A 15260-nucleotide genomic window follows, 5' to 3' on the forward strand; every position below is an offset into this window, starting at 1 on the left:
AGGGCTTGGTGGTCAGTGCGCAAAACAAAATGTCTACCCCATAGATACGTCCTCCATTTTTCAACACACCACACGCACACCAATGCTTCCCTCTCCACAGTCGAGTACTTCCTTTCAGCTGACGAAAGAGTCCGGGAGGCAAATGCCACTATGCGCTCAGTACCATCAGCGTGTAGCTGAGAAAGAACTCCTCCCACACCATAATCAGAAGCATCAGTACTCACGTAAGTTGGCAATCGGGGATCAAACAAAGCTAGAATGGGGCTCTTAGATAATAGTGTCTTCAGTGTGGCAAAACTTTGAGCGGCCTTATCAGTCCAGAGGAAGTTTGTGTCTGTGGAGGTTCTTAAAACTTCCCGCAGGGGTTCAACCTCTGTTGCATAATCAGGAAGAAATTTACTATACCAAGAGGTGAGGCCCAGGAATGAGCGCAGTGAGGCCATGTCATGGGGAGCAGGCGCATGCACGACAGCGGCTACATTATCGGGGTCAGGATGTAATCCATCTTTAGAAATCGTGTGCCCCAAAAATTTCAAGCTTTGCATCTTAAACTTACATTTCTGCATGTTTAGTTTCAGACCTGCTTTACTCAGACAGTGAAGTACTGCTTTTAAGCGAGTGTCATGGATGTCCTCTGTGTTGCCATAAACAATTAGGTCATCCAGGTACGGAACACGTTTATAACGGAACAACCCGTCATGAGTAATAAATGCCGTTAAATCACGACTTTCAGGATGCAATGGAACCTGATGGTATGCTGAGGCCAGGTCTATGGTTGAAAACACCGTCGCCCCACGCAGTTCTGCCAACAGTTCCTCTATATGAGGCAAAGGGTGGCTATCTACAACTATAGCCTTATTAGGCTCCCTTAAATCGATGCACATGCGAATGTCACCTCCTTTCTTTCTTGTCACTACAATTGGGGAGACCCATGGAGATGCATCCACTCGTTCGATTATGTCATGCTCCAACAGTCTTTTTAGTTCGTCCGAAACGGCTTGCCGGACTGACAATGACAATCTTCTCAGTTTTTGCTGAACAGGAACGAAACCTTCTTTCACCTTCACTTTGTGTATGAATCCACTTGCGCATCCTACTATGTGCACTGGCAGTATTTCAGAATTCTCCTTAGTAATCACTGTATCACCTTCAATGCGGCAGTGAAGTGCTTTCAGCAGATCCATCCCTAGCAAAGGTGAGCCTGACTTCACGACGTAGAACGTGCCCGCTGCTGTACTACCATCATGGTAAACATCTGTAGAAAAACACCCCAACACTGGAATAGGCTCTTTAGCATAAGAAACTAATTTAACTGTTGCTGGATTGAGGGTGTATGAAGCAAAATGTTTACGGTAAATGCACTCGGGCAGTATGGATACTGATGAGCCTGTGTCCACAATTAACCTGACTGGCTGACAATATCCATCATTAGTTTTAATTTGTACTGAACAGAGAATTTTGTCTGTCACCGTCTCAGGGTCATTCATGTATAATACAGTGAGCTCTGGTATCACAATCTCACGCACCTGTTTCTGTGTTGATCGGTAAACTTTGGCAAAGTGCCCAACTTTTCCACATGAATTACACACTGCTTTGATCGCTGGACATGAGGGTTTGTTAGCCAGATGATTTTTGGAACCGCAACGGTAACAGGAACGGCGCTGTTTCGCGTTCTCGACTGACCGATCTGACGAAGGGGAAGGAATTGACTTTCTGTCCCTTTGTTTAGCATTACGGTGACTCTGTATAGCTCGTACTTGTGAAGTGTCTGAAAGAATCTCAGAGTTCTTTGATGCAGTCTCCATTTGTGCTGCTATTGAGACGGCTTTATTCAGTGTGAGGTCAGGTTCAAGCAAAAGTCTGTCCCGAACGCGCGAAGTTGCCGCTCGCTCCACGAGCTGGTCGCGTAGCATTTGTTCTTCCATGTCTCCGAAATCACATGTAATCGAAAGCTCACGTAAAGCAGCCAGGAACTGATTAATAGTTTCGTCAGTTCGCTGTGCTCTTTGCCTAAATTTGTGTCTCTCAGCGACAACATTAACTGCAGGAATGAAATGGCTTTTCAGCGCAGCGACAGCCATGGTATAAGTATTGCCCGTGTCTGGTAAGGTATAAAACAGTCTTTGTCCTTCTGTGCCCAAAGCATGTAGCAGAACAGCTCGCTTTCTTTCCTCTGGCCATGCGTCACCAGTAGCATCGATTACAAGTAGGTAATTTTCAAACATTTTGAGCCAAACGGTAAATGTAAGTGAAGGCTCACCAGGGCATGGCAGAAATGGAGCCGGTAAAGGAACTGAAATCTACATCCTCGTCGCCAAATGTGATGTTTGTAGGTTATAATCAGTAAAAGAAAATAACCAGAGACACGAGACTGTTTTTACTTTCTCCTCTCTTCTTTACTTCACTCTTCTCCTCTTCACTACTGCCATCTAGTGGCTACACAATCAATCTGCAGACACAACACCCGTTTCGCTTCCTTGGCGACTTGTTTTAATGTCCTCGAGAATATGTCTTCAACAGGCTTTCAAATCAAAGCATTAGATCGCAGGTTCATCACGGTTTGCAGCTGTCGCAGCCGAAGGATTCAGCTACGCTGGTCATAGGCTGCATACGTCATCAAGTCTGGTTTATTTAAATTAACTGAGAATTACATTCAAAAGTCATAAGCATATTACATCAATTTACAATTAACTAAGAATAATTGTCAGCTTTATAATTGTTAATATTCTGAAATAAGACTGTCTTGATGACGTATACCGCCTACACATGCAATCTCCGGAGGCTTCAGCTATCGGCCAGCGTGAGTGTAGAGAGAAAGCGCGAAAGGCGGAGCTTGGATTTCAGGAATGTCCCTCGTCGGCGAATGTATTTCAAAGATGGAGGCACAACATGGATTCAGCCAGAGAGCGCTTCGACGGTATGCATTTTAAATAGCAGATTCTACACTTACGAGAATACTTTGATTAGTGGGGTGGAGGTAATTACACATGAATGAGCACATACTTTTGAAAGAAAACATGGGTTTTTGCTAAGAATTAACTCAATAAAGTACACAGTAGAGCTTTAATGAATTCATGACAGTTGCTTGTCTTTGATGAATTATAGCTGTTTGGGCTACCAGACATGCTGTTGTGACTATTTTATATATATGTTTTATGCTATCAATGAGGTAAATCCAGCAAAAACAGTAGGCTACTGATCAGGCTAGTGCAGTATCTAGCTATGTTAACAGCTATTCACTTTTTTATTGCATTGGCATAGTGCATCCTATTTTTATTTATTTATTTATTTATTTTGCTGTTTTAATTTTCATTGAGTTGTAGATCAATGTTTACATTTGTTTATTTATTTATTTATTTATTTTTATTACAGATGCAGGGTATCATCCCTGATAACACTGCTGTTCAAGATATCCCATATCTCAGAACCAGGTGGAAATTTGAATGGTTTCTTACTTGCTTAATCCTGTTTTTCCATCTCTCATTCTATCTATCTCTCATTCTATCTATCTCAGTGGGAGTCTTATGTCATTAATATTGTGTTTAATTTGTTCTATGTAGGGATATGCCACTGCAGCTGACATTGAGAGTTCACTCTCTATACCTGCAACTCCTCGTCTGATACTTCTTGGTAAGTTGGTGGTAGATATGACAGTTGTCTTTAGTGTTGTATGTAGTGAATTCAATGGTATCAAACTAAACTGTATTCAAAATTAAAGCTAAAACAGAAATTTCACAGTTAAAAAAATTCTGTTTTAGGAGAAACGAGAAGACGCTTCCAGCGCTGGATGCTCAGCCTTGAGGGCCAAATTTGCGAAGGGATCCAGTCCACCTTTGTGACATGGCTGGCGTCTTTTTTTCCTGTTTTCACACTTGAATTCATCCAGAGGTAAGATATTTTCTGCTAACACCTACATTTTTTCTGGCCTAGCTGTGGCTCAAGCATGGTTTTACAGTTTTTCTCCATTGGTTTGGCTCATTTCTTGAAACAGAAATTACATTCTCAAAACTCTAAGATAATTTGGCAAAACAGTCTTACAGTTCAGCTCAACACTATAGCTTACTTGCAAAAGCTCATATATTTCCCAAAACTGTTCACTCATGCTTCAAAACTAAATTCCTTTCCCATATACAGTAAAGCGTCAGTGCCACAAAAATGGCAAATATCCTTCTCAACTGCTTTGGCTCATTTCTTGAAACAGACGGACGTTCTCAACACTCTTGGTGCTTTTGTCAAAATAAAGTGGATGGTTCGGCACAACAACATGGTTCACCTGCAAAAGCTCATACCTCTCACAAAACAGTTCACTCGTGTGTCAAAACTAAATATCCTTCTCATTTTAACAGTCAGTGCCCCCAAAATGCATCATCCCTTTGGCATTGTGTAAGCACTGCAAGTCGAAATGTTTAGATGTTTTGTCACTATGGCAGGGGACCATTGAAATATCTCTTATGTCCACCTTTCAGTCTTAGCCCTTTATTGACAATGGTTACTGTACTGTTTTTTGTCTAGCTAGCAGAATACAATTGTGTATAAAACTGATAAAAAAAAATGATTTTAGGGATCCGGTTTGTGACGTCACGCTGAACAGATCGTGCATCGTAGCTCCGTCGAGTTCATCATCTAAAATCCTTTTTTTACCATCTTATTCCTGTTTATATAATATAATTTATTAGTTTTACATAGGAATACTTTACCGTGACGATTATTGAGCAGTACTACCACGTGAAACTATTTATCACTAATAAACCCAGTGTTAGCATATAGCCCGCTATCCACAAACGGTGGAGGCTGAAGCTAGCATTTTCCGATCTAATGGCGGATTCATCTGATATATGCTTTTCTGACCTGTCCTCACCTGAGCGGGAAGCTGTGGAGGAGTTGTTTCCCGGTTTTAGCAGATCCAACACGAGGTACAGCGCCCACTTCACCCTGCCTTCCGACGTCCACAAGCGAACGAGGCGCGCAACAAACGAGCATTCCACGCGATGCAGCTTCACGGACCATGAACGACTGAACGGAGACGCCATCACCCAACATGTAAGCGATCGGGAAGCTGTGGAGGAACCGCTGCCCGGCCTTCGCAGATTCAGCATGCCCCACATCACCCTGGCCCCAGACGTTCGCAGGCGACCGAGGCATGTCACAACCGAACACCCCACGCGATGCAGCTCCGGGGACCGCGTTCGGGTAAACGAAGACGCCATCGCCCAGCATGAAAGCGGTAAGACTCCGTGTACTACTTGCCACATGTATAGTTTAGCTTCTGCTGTTAGCATAGAGGGGTTTACATGCACTAAGTGTATTGAAGTATTAAGGTTAACTGAGAAGGTTGCTGAACTAGAATCGCGCATCCGAATGCTAGTTGAGGATAGCAAAACCGCTAATGTTACTGTTGCAAATAATCTATCGAGCGAAAAGACTAATGGCTCGGTTCCGACATCAGATGCTAATGTAAATATTAGAAATACTGTATCGAGCGCGCATAGTGTTTATCAAAATACACATGGCTCGGTTCCGTCATCAGAGTCAAGTCGGCGGTCAAACTGGGTGACTGTCAGGCGGCATAGTCATATAAGGCGTCCTTCTAAGACCCATAACGTTACGGTAATTTCTAACAGATTCGATCCCCTAAGGAGTATACCAGCTGAAACACCTTTTAAAAGTGCCCTGGTCATTGGAGATTCTATACTCAGGAACACTAACATTGAGGCTCCAAACACCATAGTCGACTGTATACCGGGAGCCAGAACGTCTGACATTAGATCCAAACTTAAAGTGCTGGCTAATGCTAAGCAGAAGTTTTCTAAGATTGTTATTCACGCCGGCACGAATGACACCAGGCTCCGCCAGTCGGAAATCACCAAAGATAGTATTAAGGAGATGTGTGAAATTGCAAAAACAATGTCAGACAATGTAATATGCTCTGGTCCCCTCCCCGCCTACCGGGGAGATGAAACACATAGTAGATTAGTGTCTCTCAATGGATGGATGTCAAAGTGGTGCCCTCAGCATAACGTAGGGTTTATAGACAATTGGAAGCATTTCTGGGGAAGACCATTCCTCCTAACCCAAGATGGCCTTCATCCGTCATCGGAAGGAAGTGCTATACTCACTAGAAATCTGATCAATAGTCTTAATTCTGATAAAGTCTGACTATCCAGGGCCCAGGTCAGGAAACAGACGGATCGGCTTAACCGTCCGTCTGTTAGCTGCCGTGATATGTCAAGACCACTTATATCCCAGCACTTCGAGTCAATCTTACCGAAATATCAGCACATTTCAACTGTATCTGTTCCCCGAACAAATAAATACAGGGCACCACTTGTTACATCTGGTACAAATCTGATTAATATAAAATTAGAAAACAATACATTAAAAGATGAATCTCGAATGTTAAAATTCGGCCTTCTTAACATTAGATCGCTTACCAATAAAGAACCTTTTCTGTCAATCGGACTCAATATTAATGACGTCGAAATATCACCTCAGAGTGATGCAGTTTCTGACCATTACCTTGTGTCATACACTGTACTTCTAGATAGGATCACTCAATCCACAACATGCTACCGACTAGCCAGAACAATAATTTCCACCACTAAAGATAGCTTTATTAGCACTCTTCCAGACCTGTCCCAAATGAAACATGTAGCAGATAACTGTGACGATCTAGATATTGTAATAGAAAACCTAAACAATGTCTGTTCTAACACATTGGATGCCGTTGCTCCCATTCGAAAAAAGAGATTCAAAGAAAAACTGCCAGCTCCATGGTATGACCATCACACCGCAGCCCTTAAAAAGGCAGCTAGAAAAATGGAAAGAAATTATAGAAGCACAAAGTTAGAAGTATGGCGTGCAGCATGGAAACAGAGTGTTAAACACTACAGACAGGCTATTAAAACCGCCAGATCTACATATCTTAGCAAGCTTATAAATGAGAATCATAATAACCCTCGTTTCCTCTTTAGCATAGTTGCGAAACTGACTAGAAACAAAGAACAAACAGAAACCAATAGTAAACTTCAACACAATAGTAACGACTTCATGAACTTCTTTTCTAACAAAATTTTGGCTATTCGGGAAAACATCGTAGCTACCCAGGCAGCCACCACTCTACCCATTAGTTCAATTAACACTAGACTACCATACGAACATCTTGATTCATTTAAACCTACTACAATAGATGAGCCATCTAAACTAGTCACATCATCCAAATCATCGTCATGTATATTAGACCCCGTTCCCACAAAACTACTTAAAGAGGTATTCCCTGTAGTGTCAACCCCGGTTCTAAATATCTTTAACTCATCGCTAGAAATAGGATACGTTCCAACAGCTTTCTAACTAGCAGTTATTAAACCACTGATTAAAAAACCACAGCTTGACCAAGGATAACTTAATAACTTTAGACCAATCTCAAATCTCCCTTTTCTTTCGAAAATATTAGAAAAGGTAGTGGCAAGCCAGTTACGCACATTCTTGACAAATAATAGTACATATGAAAAGTTCCAATCAGGATTCAGGCCCCACCATAGCACAGAGACAGCATTGCTTAGAGTTACAAATGACCTCCTATTAACATCCGATCATGGTGAAATCTCAATTCTTATATTACTAGACCTTAGTGCAGCCTTTGACACAATAGATCACATAATCTTACTCAATAGACTAGAAAACTATGTTGGTATCAGTGGTCAGGCGCTAGCCTGGTTTAAGTCATATCTAACCAATCGCTATCACTTTGTTTATGTAAATGAGGAAGAGTCATATCACTCCCTGGTTAAATACGGTGTACCGCAGGGATCAGTTTTAGGTCCTATCCTGTTCTCGTTATACATGTTACCCCTAGGAGACATTATCAGGAAACATAACATAAGTTTTCACTGCTATGCGGATGATACCCAGCTTTACATCTCCTTGCATCCCAGCGAAACACACACGTTTTCTAAGCTAAAAGACTGCATTAACGATGTTAGTGACTGGATGGCACATAACTTTCTTAAGCTCAACTCCAATAAGACAGAGATACTTATTATTGAACCAAATCGCTACAAACATAATATGTCAGATTACAAATTGCACATAGATGGCTGTACTGTGGTGCCATCTTCCACGGTTAGGAACTTAGGTGTGATGTTCGACAGCAACTTATCCTTTGATAGTCACATCGCCAACGTCTGCCGCACAGCATTCTTCCATCTTAGAAATATCTCAAAAATACGCCATATGCTGTCTACATCTGATGCAGAGAAGCTTATTCATGCTTTTATGACCTCTAGAATAGACTATTGTAACTCGCTACTCGGGGGATGCCATTCAAATCAGGTCAACAAGCTTCAGCTAGTTCAAAACGCTTCTGCAAGGGTACTTACTCGATCTAAGAAGTATGACCACATAAGCCCAATTCTGGCATCTTTACACTGGCTACCAGTTAAATATCGCATTCAATTTAAAATATCACTAATCACCTACAAAGCTTTAAATGGCTTAGCACCCTCATATCTTAAAGAATTACTATCAGAATACATTCCATCACGCACACTACGGTCGCAAAATGCTGGTCTATTGATTATCCCTAGACTATCAAAAGTGTCTAAAAGTGGAAGATCCTTTTCCTACTTAGCCCCTAAGCTCTGGAATGATTTACCAACTGATGTCCGAGAATCAGACACAGTCGATCATTTTAAATCTAGACTTAAAACTTTTCTCTTCAACAAAGCATTCGCATAATTTGTCTAGTAAAGGTTCTTAAATCGCAATAGTTATTTTCACGGAACAATGCACTCACGGTCATAACACAGACCAACCAAATAAATAAATAAAAACCTTTTCTGCATGAACACTTAAAATGAATTGCATTAAATAGTTTGCCACCGTTTGCCACTGAACCTGCATTAACGACGACAGTGGGGCTTCCGGCCTTAGTCAAACGGTTTGGCACGTATGGTTGGGTTGCGATTTTGGTGCTTTCGTGTGTCTTGTGAATAGTATACCATACCGACCCGTTTCCCACTGAACCTGCATTAACGATAACAGTGGGGCCTCCAGCCTTAGGCAAACGGGTTGGCACGTATGGTCGGGTTGCGATTTTGGCGCTATCGTAAGTCTTGTGAATAGTATGCCATACAGACCCGTTTGCCACTGAACCTGCATTAACGACGACAGTGGGGCCTTCAGCCTTAGTCAAACGGGTTGGTATGTATGGTCGGGTTGCGTTTTTCGCGCTTTCGTGTGTCTTCTGAATAGTATGCCATACAGACCCGTTTGCCACTGAATCTGCATTAACGACGACAGTGGGGCCTCCAGCCTTAGTCAAACGGGTTGGCACGTATGGTCGGGTTGCAATTTTGGCGCTATCGTAAGTCTTATGAATAGTATGCCATACAGACCCATTTGCCACTGAACCCGCATTAACGACGACAGTGGGGCCTCCAGCCTTAGTCAAACGGGTTGGTATGTATGGTCGGGTTGCGTTTTTCGCGCTTTCATGTGTCTTGTGAATAGTATGCCATACATACCCGTTTGCCACTGAACCTGCATTAACGACGACAGTGGGGCTTCCGGCCTTAGTCAAACGGGTTAGCACGTATGGTCAGGTTGCGATGTTTTGGCGTTTTCGCCTGGTCCTGTAAATTGCATACAATATAGACCCATTTGCCACTGAACCTGCATTTACGACGACAGTGGGGCTTTAGGCCTTAGTCAAACGGGTCGTCTGGTTTCATTTTCTCTTAAAGATTGGAAGGTGACCCTTATTTACCATATATACCCTCCCAATTTGCTAAATCCTCAACTGTGGATAATATAATTATGCCGCAATAGTTAGTCTGTCTGGAACTAAGCTGAGTTAAACCACATCACTGTGTGACACTTCAATACATATGAACGGCCGCTACGCTAATACGATTTTGTTTTTCTCTCCCTGTCTCGTCCTCGACCCGAGGACAACGAGACAAACAGACCCAGTCCCGGTAGATGTGAAAGTCGGCACACCTCTGATCTACTGGCCGTCCTTCAACGTGATGTCCAGCTGATGCCTGACCAAAGACCACCGGCAGAACCCGCTTAATCTCCGCTTAATCTCCTTCCGTTTCAATGTGTATATATATATATATATCTCCCAAGGGTTTTTTTCCTCCTAGGACTTTTTTTTACTTCCCCGGCTAAAATTCCGGGGGTTTTTTCTCCTAGGGGGTTTTTCAACACGGGGAGGCAGCCTTTTTGGGCTTAACTTCTATACGTTACATTAGTAATACGTTTGCTTATAATGTTGATTTATAGCCGCAGCAAATTTAGCTGCTTGTGCTATCGTGTATTATGTTGTGCTATCTGTCGATTTTCTGTGCTTTTCACTACATCTATTATGTAAAGCTGCTTTGATACAATTACCAAATTGTGAAAAGCGCTATATAAATAAAATTGAATTGAATTGAATTTCTCATTTTGAGGGATCAAATCAAAATGAAGGCGGTCCAAGAAGATGAGGAGCATCTGTGTATAGTATGGGCCAAGACTGGGGATGTGAGTGGCCACACCATTCTCAGATATGGCATCAAACCAAGTAATATTGCCCCCTCACTGGCCTCAGACATCCACCGTGGCCCGGTGGGCAATAATTTTATGGCCACGTCTTCGGCCCTTGGCCAGGTTGAAGCCAGCTTCATCCACAAACATGAGGATGTGAGGGGCCTCGTTTCCTTCAAATGCCATTATTCTCTACAAAAGCGTAAACTCCTACTTTGTTAGTCAAGTTTTAGTTTTACCTGACTGTCAATTGCTGTAATAAATTTATCAAATGTTCAAAGCATTCATATATGTTATTCATGGTATTATGTTCTTGACTAATTCTGCCAGTTGAACAGACTATTGTGCATGTGATGACTTATACAATGAAATGACGCTGACACATTTTGGAGTGAACAACCATTAGACTGAGAATCAACCAATCAGTTTAGATCAACAAGATCTATTCACTTGGAAATTGTGCTAAATGTAGGCTACCTGTACTTAATCAGTTGCAAAGATGTACTGAGCTATTGAGACATGTACTTAGATATTTGCAATTTGATGAAATGAATGAGAAATTCAATTCTGTTGTGAACACTTGCCAAGTGGTTTGGAGGTTTGTCCATGTTGTTTTGAGAATGTAATTTCTGTTTCAAGAAATGAGCCAAACCAATGGAGAAAAACTGTAACAGGTCTGGTGATGGGATTTAGCAATTAACTTTGATTTTGAAAATCAGTTAGTGCATGTAGAGGATGGTTCATGTACATTTGTTGTCTTTGATGTGCTGTTAGTCTGTGTGAATTACTCGATTTTTAAAAAGTGTATAATTTCTCAGAGACTTTGTGGGTATAAACCCCAAAAAAGGGACAAATGCTGCAAAGGGGGAAAAAAGAAGAACTGTCAATTCACATGTCGCCAGCCTCTTGAGCAAGCTCATGGACTTTCAGTGGGATTTCATTTGAAAATGGTGAGTAAGATGTATACATTATACATTAGCTTTTGTTAGGTCAAGCCATAATTTTGGATTAAAAATTTAAAATTATGGAATTCATCTCTCTCTATCTCTCTCTCTGTCAGAATCCTGCCAGATCCTTGTTTGTATTTAGATCTAGTTTAGCATGGCAGGGTTCTGACAGTACATATGTTCTATGTGGGAAATGTGTGGTTTTAGTATTGGTTTATTCTGACCACGCATTTCCCGGGTCTCTTACTTGTGATTATTTTCCAGGTGTAATTTACTTTCTCCCTATTTAAGAGTCCTTGTGTTTGTTGTCCACTGCGGGTTCGTCATTGTTACTCCGTTTGTCAAAGTGTTACCAGTGAGTTTTACATTGAATATCTTGTGTTCCAGTTAATGTTTAGTGTCATGTTTAAGTTATAGTGTTTAGTGTTGTCTTGTTAGATTATTGTTTGCCCTCTTCTGTTTGCCCCCTCGTGGGTATTGTTTTCCTGTTTTTTTTTACCTAGTTTTGTCAATAAAGTCTAGTGTAGTTCCATCACGTCCGCATTTGGGATCTTCTCCGTGCAAAATCCTGACTCTCTCTCTCTCTCTCTCATAAACAGACCCAAGACTTCGCAAAGGATCCTCATTGTGTGCTTTGAGAAAATGGTTAGTGGTCTAAGCAGTGACACTGTTTTTTATTTGTTTATTTTGTTTATAGTTCTTTATTGATGAGTTAGGTATCAGTTTGAATGTATTCATACATGTTGAATTTTAGTGGTTAAGGTAACACTACCAAGCAAGAAAACACCAAGATGTTGAAATGACGGCGAACTATAGACCCAATATAGACCGGCTATGAGTAACCCACTTCTACCCTAAATAGCCTTGAATTTGGTTACATGCCATTTTTGCCATAACTTGAAGATGTATGATTTTCCAACATGTAGGCAAAGTCAACAGGTGTTCAAGGTGTTTGCTTTCATTTGTTTTAAACTTATACGAATGTCTATTCTTGGGCTATGGTAGACGTCTATTAGATTTTCACTGACAGCCCAAATTTAGACTGGTTTTAGCCCAAATTGCTTGCTGTGTATGTTTTGAGGGTCAGAAATTTTTATAATGAACAATTTATTTGGCTGTAAAATGTATTTGCTACTTTTTAAGCCATGAACATGAGAAAATGAGATTTGATTGTGATTAATCTGAGCCTATGTGTAACATTTTTATATGACCAGGAGTCAAGAGTGTATATCCTTGGTTTGAGTCTTTTTATTTGAATCTTAGCAATTCATGGAACATTAAATGTGGAGGTTTAGGGCCCTATCTTGCACTGACACAATGCAAAGCCAAACGCAAGTGTCTTTGCTAGTTTAAGACAGACGCAGTTGTTATTTTCCATCCAGCGACCACAGATGTCAGCAATGAACATGATATACAATATATTTCTGTGATTTGTCTGATTCATGTGTGCCTATATTTGTAAGTAAAGTGTTTGTATTACAATAAAAAGTTAATTTCAACACAGACTATTAGTTTTCTTTTACTTAAGTGTTATCTGATGGATTATGCCTATTCTTGTATTAACTCAAGCTAGAAAAATGTCTATAACACTCAGTGGTACACGTTACTATGATAAAAATAATTAACAATATTTGATGGAAACAAAATAAATGTTGATTTAACAGGAAAATAATGGTAACACTGCTGCCAGTTGTTTCCTGTATTTCACGCTGAGAAGTAGAATATAACTTTTCCTGCTATACAATTAATAAAGGATGTGCTGGTATATACAGAGCATTTGGGTTGAGTTTAGCAGTACATTTTTTTTAGGTGTGGTCAACTTTACGCAGCACCGCAAGAGCCGACAAGCAGATGACATCAGAGTACCGCGAGAAATAAAGCGAAGGAGGTTGGTTTACATCGCTCTCCCGGTACTCTGATGTCATCCACTCATGTTTGAGTCTGTATCAGATGAAAATACAGATTTTGAGGAACAACTTATTATTTGGAGATTGTCAATGGACGTTTCTGAGTGGCAAGTTTGTTTTTTCAGTATGGACCTGCAAAACGCCAAATGCATAAAATTAAAATTAATTAATATTGTAATGTCTTAGCATGATATGTTTTCTAAAATGTTTAAAAATGATCAAATTGGTTGTGCGAAACAACACAGAAATATTTTTTTTAATGAAACATATTCAATGGTTTCAGTGCCTCATGGTGTGGTTGAACCCCTGGTTCACTTTGCTTCACAGCCACCGTTTTGGGAAACTGCCTAGCTTAGTAATTCAGGCTAATCTTTAGCTAAATCATTCACATGGTTTTATACATTCGCCTATCACCAATATTTATGGTATAAATATTTAGACCTGGATAAATCTACTTTGACATAACAGCCATTATATCTGGTATGTATAAATTTTACTTTGAAATGATATAAACTGTTTTTTTGTAAAAAAAAAAAAAATCATACTTTAATCATAACTCTTTAATTTGTCCTTCTCTTTTAACATAGCCAAATATAAATTATGGTTGCTACCTGTATTTGTGGTCACACGGCTACAAATCTGTATGGTTGCCTAGATAATGGGGGTGGGTCAACTTACCCACTGGCTCACTTTGCCCCACTCTCCCCTACTTGGTATTGAGAAACGGCCATTGTTTACAGAAGCCGGACCGCAAGCTACAAACTACAGAGCAAGTGCGCGGGTGCACAATGGTGAAGGAGTAACTCACGATGTAAATAACTAAACCAGTGCTCGCAGTACAAACACTTTATATTTTAGCGTACTGCGTACCTTCACTTTCTTTTGCGTGCCACCACTTCTCATGTTGCTGGTACTTTGTCTTAAAGAGTCAATGGGCTTTTCTATGTGGCGTTGCGCAGACAGTTCGGCAACGAAGACATCAAAGTACCGCGAGAGCAAGTCGAAGTTACAAATGGTTCGACTTTACCTTTGCTCTCGCGGTACTCTGATGTCATACGCCGACCAGTCTGTGCTGCACCATTTAAAGTCGTACACAAAGCGTTTTGCACAGGGGGTGCTGTGAATTTTTTTAACAAAAAACCTATGAGCCTATAGGCCTATTTAAAATACATTTGAAAAATAAATACATTGAGATTTACTACTTTATTGTCATATACACTTCAGTGCACACAGCCAGGGCTGAAACACACAGACATCATCAGTTCTCAGATGAATATGCGCTATTAATCAGAAGCAAAAATACTTATCCCTTATATGTTACATACAACATATTTACATACAACATATAATACTATAACAACATATGATATTAATTAAACTTCACAATTTTCAATGTCCATGCGGACGAACATATTTTACTTTCGTTTTTAAGTTAGGATCACACGTCGATTAACAGTGGTAAAATATTCTCACATTAACATACCTAGTATATTTTTATATATATCTTTTTTTTACTAGATATTACTATTACTGTCTTTTTTAAAACTTATAAATAATTCATAATTTGAACAAAAATAATAATGGGTTTAGTTCTGATATTGTATACTTTTATAAAGAAATACATGGTGTATAATTACATTTTTAGAATATATTAGACTTTTTATAAGGTTTGTACTGTAAAAATACTTTATTTGTTACAAACAAAAGATAAAGAATTTACAAACGTGCGGCAAGCCATTTCAGCACTTGGGCACCGAAATGTTTTTTTTTTAAAGCATTACTTAAAATGTTTTCTCATCTCACCATATCCACAGGTGCAGAGTCATTATATATAATAAATCCGTTGGGTAGCATTTAAAAAAAAAAAAAAATGTAAAAG

General features: G+C 40.2%; 1 long non-coding RNA gene across 1 annotated transcript; it reads left to right on the forward strand.

Annotated features, from left to right (window-relative positions):
- The first annotated feature begins 3546 nt into the window (after positions 1-3546).
- LOC135735403 (uncharacterized) lies at positions 3547-12147 on the forward strand. Its single transcript, XR_010527557.2, has 4 exons — positions 3547-3630; positions 3759-3888; positions 11346-11477; positions 12074-12147. It is a non-coding gene; the product is annotated as an uncharacterized lncRNA (long non-coding RNA).
- The last annotated feature ends 3113 nt before the right edge of the window (positions 12148-15260 follow it).

Source organism: Paramisgurnus dabryanus, chromosome 7 (genome assembly GCF_030506205.2).
Source record: "Paramisgurnus dabryanus chromosome 7, PD_genome_1.1, whole genome shotgun sequence".
NCBI classification, from domain to species: Eukaryota; Metazoa; Chordata; class Actinopteri; order Cypriniformes; family Cobitidae; genus Paramisgurnus; species Paramisgurnus dabryanus.